This window comes from Sinocyclocheilus anshuiensis, unplaced genomic scaffold (genome assembly GCF_001515605.1).
Source record: "Sinocyclocheilus anshuiensis isolate Anshui unplaced genomic scaffold, SAMN03320099.WGS_v1.1 scaffold2145, whole genome shotgun sequence".
NCBI lineage: Eukaryota > Metazoa > Chordata > Actinopteri > Cypriniformes > Cyprinidae > Sinocyclocheilus > Sinocyclocheilus anshuiensis.
Window position 1 is genome coordinate 150,180 of NW_015552702.1, and position 5,920 is coordinate 156,099.

The following is a 5,920-nucleotide window of genomic DNA, read 5'->3' on the forward strand; positions in this document are numbered from 1 at the left end:
GTCCTCTTTTGGAAGACCAAACAAAGTAGTTTCGCTTTCACAAACGAAACACACAGCGTCTCCACGACATGGCGGTGGTGGTAACAATACTACAGCGAGAATCAAAGTTACGCCTTCTTTCTTTGCGTGAACATTTGGGAGGTGTTATGCAAATCTTCCCACACAGTGACATAGACATGTGGGGGCGTTTAAACAAGGCGTTTTAGCTGGGCGAGGACGAGTCTTAACTTTTATAAAGCATATCGCTTTGGGTTTGAGACTTTAGTCTTTGCAACTTTAGGGATCTTAACTATTCACGAACAGCTTGTAACACTCCAAAGAGAAAGGAAAACTTGAAATCGCATCATATGACCCCTTTAAAGAATTATAATAATACTGTTGTGAATACCTACCATCTTGTTTAGCTTGTCTACTTCTCTTAAAGCGTGCAGGACATCTTGGTTTTTTACTTTGTTCTAGGTCTCTTGAATTTGAGTCACAATGGTCTCACATCCTTCCCCACCACACTGGGACGTGCCATCCTCGCTCATACATCCCAGACCACCACAGTTTCCGCAACCATCTAGACCGGACGCCCCTCCGCACACCTACACACACATTTACACATTCAATAACTCATGAAAACATAAGTCTGATACATTTAAATAATAAGCACATTGTTTCGCTTTTGACTAATATTTCTCAAAAGTACTTATGCTATGTGTCTGAGAACTGATTAGCACAAGCACCAAAATAGTAGTCTTGTGTAGCCAGACCTTCAGACTGACGGCAGAAGGTCTGGGAACCTTGGCCGTTTTGAATGGCCAAGGACCGCCCAAGAGGCCATATGACTGACAGGTAAAGCAACCAATCACTTTTCGTTTTGTGCCGTGTCATGTTTAGGGGCGTGGAAATGTTCCCACAATAACAGACTGGTGTGTAAAGCTCTTGGACTTATTTTAAAGATTCTATGCCACGAACTTTAAATATTTCACATACTTTTGAAAATCCAGTGTTTCTTCCATGAGGGGGTTTGGCATCACGGCATCTTTGTTTCCAGGTGGAATTTTAAAGAAAGCGACACACACGTCTCCTGAGAATCCTGTATAATTCAACCAATCCGAGGATGACTTCGAAACTCCTGAAGTGTTTCCAATTTTGTGTGTCGTATGCATCAGACGTTCAGCCAACGGTCCGTGGGCGTGACGTCTGAGGCTGAGACTACCAAAATAGTAATGCATGCTGACTCCTTTTGTGCCCAATAAAGTTCCTCCAATAATGAGTCTAGATCATTGTCATTACTGATAACTGAAACTCATCCTATTATAAAAATTTAGGATGAAAAACTTAAAAATTTGAAAAATTTGAAATGCTGCCTTTGGAACTAACTGAAATAGATACTAACATGACTAAAACTTAAATGTAAGCTTGGAACGTGTCGTGGAACTTGTGTGTGTCCTACATCATGCTTCACAATGTGTTGATGTTTACATCAACTGTGAGCTCATATGACTCTTAACAGTTTAAAAAGTTTAAAATATTTGTTGTATCGTATGTATCGTATAGACGATTGATACATCAACTGAGGTCATAGGGATTATCGTCGTATTTATTTTGCATGTTTTGCATGTTTTTAAACGTTTAATGAATACTATAATAGTATATAAATAATACTAAAATGTTCCCATTATGAAAGGCCGTGTTTGGTCATTGCGTCATTTCTATAATTTTTTTTCTTGCGCCAAGTTTAAAATAACTATTATTGAACACAATGATGCGTGCAATGTGAACGCCTACCAAAAAATTGAGGCTTCCTTAAGACCAACGAACCGATTAGCAATTTAGATAACCCACTAACTAGTTTTTTTTAAAGATTTTTAAAAATGTAGTTTAATTACCCGACGACTTAGTTGTGAAAGGTCTGTGGAGTCCAGTTCAGATCCAATTTTGTCCAGCCTCTGTATATGCAGCTGATGTTTCAGGTTAAATTCTTTCTCTGTGCTCTCTAGTTTGGCCTCTGCAGCTTTCCGTATCTGGGCAGACTCTTTACCCATACTTTCCGGGTCAGAGACAGCTTGATTGACGTGAAACTCCGCCTCGCCAGATTCCCTGTAATACTCTCTAATGCTGTCCACCACACCTACAGGAGATGATCACCACACACTTCAGATACACCATGTGTGTGTTGAATTTAAACCTGTATATCTGTGTGCTCTGCTCACCTCTGGGGTCTGAATGTTTGATGTTCAAAACCTGCTGCTGTTTATCAGAGGAGATCTCTTGTAGGTTTTTGCCCTCCTCAGTCAGGCTTTTTAGGTTCTCCACAGCCTGCTGATGGTCAGCAGATACAGTACCTTCTCCAGATCTTTTTCAGATCGGTCCATAGACTTTCTCTGGACTGATGCTGTCTCACTAAGATCAGGGGAAAGAAACTGAAATATCAAAACGTGAACAGTGTGAAAAAGAACTTTGCATGACTTAAATTTATGGCACTTTTTTGAAGCTATCACCATAAATACTTTCACAAGATTTAAAAAAAATCTTGGTTAAAGAGCTTTAAGCCATGAACCAAACCAAACAAGTAGAACCACAACAAACTTTGATTTGAATCTATCTATCTATCTGAGACTGTCACTGCCTACATCACCAAGTGTATTGATGATGTAACAGTCACAAAGACCATCACTGTCCGGGCCAACCAGAAGCCGTGGCTAATGGGAGGTCTACGGACTCCTGAAGACGCGGAACACTGCCTTCATGGCATCACGGCATCTTTGTTTCCAGGTGGAATTTTAAAGAAAGCGACACACACGTCTCCTGAGAATCCTGTATAATTCAACCAATCCGAGGATGACTTCGAAACTCCTGAAGTGTTTCCAATTTTGTGTGTCGTATGCATCAGACGTTCAGCCAACGGTCCGTGGGCGTGACGTCTGAGGCTGAGACTACCAAAATAGTAATGCATGCTGACTCCTTTTGTGCCCAATAAAGTTCCTCCAATAATGAGTCTAGATCATTGTCATTACTGATAACTGAAACTCATCCTATTATAAAAATTTAGGATGAAAAACTTAAAAATTTGAAAAATTTGAAATGCTGCCTTTGGAACTAACTGAAATAGATACTAACATGACTAAAACTTAAATGTAAGCTTGGAACGTGTCGTGGAACTTGTGTGTGTCCTACATCATGCTTCACAATGTGTTGATGTTTACATCAACTGTGAGCTCATATGACTCTTAACAGTTTAAAAAGTTTAAAATATTTGTTGTATCGTATTGCTTCAGAAGACGATTGATACATCAACTGAGGTCATAGGGATTATCGTCGTATTTATTTTGCATGTTTTTTTGAAGCGTAAACGTTTAATGAATACTATAATAGTATATAAATAATACTAAAATGTTCCCATTATGAAAGGCCGTGTTTGGTCATTGCGTCATTTCTATAATTTTTTTTCTTGCGCCAAGTTTAAAATAACTATTATTGAACACAATGATGCGTGCAATGTGAACGCCTACCAAAAAATTGAGGCTTCCTTAAGACCAACGAACCGATTAGCAATTTAGATAACCCACTAACTAGTTTTTTTTAAAGATTTTTAAAAATGTAGTTTAATTACCCGACGACTTAGTTGTGAAAGGTCTGTGGAGTCCAGTTCAGATCCAATTTTGTCCAGCCTCTGTATATGCAGCTGATGTTTCAGGTTAAATTCTTTCTCTGTGCTCTCTAGTTTGGCCTCTGCAGCTTTCCGTATCTGGGCAGACTCTTTACCCATACTTTCCGGGTCAGAGACAGCTTGATTGACGTGAAACTCCGCCTCGCCAGATTCCCTGTAATACTCTCTAATGCTGTCCACCACACCTACAGGAGATGATCACCACACACTTCAGATACACCATGTGTGTGTTGAATTTAAACCTGTATATCTGTGTGCTCTGCTCACCTCTGGGGTCTGAATGTTTGATGTTCAAAACCTGCTGCTGTTTATCAGAGGAGATCTCTTGTAGGTTTTTGCCCTCCTCAGTCAGGCTTTTTAGGTTCTCCACAGCCTGCTGATGGTCAGCAGATACAGTACCTTCTCCAGATCTTTTTCAGATCGGTCCATAGACTTTCTCTGGACTGATGCTGTCTCACTAAGATCAGGGGAAAGAAACTGAAATATCAAAACGTGAACAGTGTGAAAAAGAACTTTGCATGACTTAAATTTATGGCACTTTTTTGAAGCTATCACCATAAATACTTTCACAAGATTTAAAAAAAATCTTGGTTAAAGAGCTTTAAGCCATGAACCAAACCAAACAAGTAGAACCACAACAAACTTTGATTTGAATCTATCTATCTATCTGAGACTGTCACTGCCTACATCACCAAGTGTATTGATGATGTAACAGTCACAAAGACCATCACTGTCCGGGCCAACCAGAAGCCGTGGCTAATGGGAGGTCTACGGACTCCTGAAGACGCGGAACACTGCCTTCAGAGCTGGAGATGAGGTGGGCCTGAAGACAGCTAGGGCCAACCTTTCCCGCGGCATCAGAGAGGCAAAAAGACAGTACTCCAGGAGGATAGCCCATCGTTTCAGCGACAGCAGAGACACTTCTGTATTTATGTTCTACTGTTAGTGTTATCTGTATGCACCAAGGGTCTGAGAGTAACGCAATTTAAATTCTCTGTGTGTATGTGCTGTACATGTGGAAGAATTGACAATAAAGCAGACTTGACTTGACTTGTCTATCTATCTATCTATCTATATAGAGAGAATTTATGTCATTTGCAGTGCTTCACGGGAGTGGGTGGGCACTAAGGTGTTTTTTTTGGTGTGGTTGGTTTGTTTTGTTTCTCTAATTTGTGGAGATTTCTTTGCAGAATCTTTGTTTTTAACCAGGAATTCCACTGTTAAACAATAACAAACAATTAAACAAAAAAAAGTTTAAATAAGACAGACTGACGGCTTCAACAGAATCATATAATATTGATTAACAACCTTGTAGCTCACAGCAGGTCTATCTTTAATAGTTTATAAGTTACAGTTAAAAAGAAAAGAAAAGAACCAGAAACCAGACTGCTGCACTGTGTTCTGCAGAAGAAAGGAAATCATTTGGGTTTGGAACTTTGGAATGACATGAGGGTGAATAAATTATGTTAGAATGTTATTTTTTGTTTGTTGTTGAACCATTCCTTTAAAAGAGAGAGGAGAGTATATAAAAAGAAAACAATGGACTGATATCAGCGTGAATGTGTAATACATACTTGGCTTGCTGCAGCATCCTCTGCATGTGTGTGAGCGTTTGCTGAACCTTGTCATCTTCCAGAATCTGTCTGAGCTGACTGGTTTCATCATCCAGACTTGATATGATGTCTTTATAGGGCGTAGCCACGCCAGTCTCTTTCATTTCCTCTACTGTATCCACCAGTCTCTGCATGTGATTGGTCAGCTCTCCCACATTAACATCCCATTCGCAGAAACAATGATGACAGGCCTCGCAGTCAGGAAAGGTCCCAACGTAGCTACGCCCACATGAGTCACACCTCCGCCCGGCTACGTCCTCTACGCACACACACTCGCCAGTCATCTTATTACACTGTTGAGTGCCAATGCCTCGTGGATCAGTCACATGCTGGAACACAAACATGCAGAACTGATTTAAAAATGAAATGATGCCAAAATTCTTATGATTTAAAATCTTGGATGTGAGTGCTGAAAGGAACAGTGAATTCTTGTATGTGTGTGTGCGCTGGAATGTGTGAGAACACATCTGCTTATTACCATGCATGGTATACTACATGACGAAACGTCTCGGTTACGTATGGTAACCCTCGTTCCCTGAAGGAGGAAACAGAGACGTCACATCGGATGACCGACGAATTGGGATCTCGCTTAGAGAGACCAATCTACTTCGAGTGTAAACTAAACGAGCCAATGCACATTGGCATGCGA

At 40.3% G+C, this 5,920-nt stretch overlaps 1 pseudogene; it reads right to left on the minus strand.

Moving 5' to 3' along the window:
• LOC107667712 (laminin subunit beta-1-like) overlaps positions 1–5,920 on the minus strand; it is a 17,976-nt pseudogene that overhangs the window by 5,115 nt on the left and 6,941 nt on the right.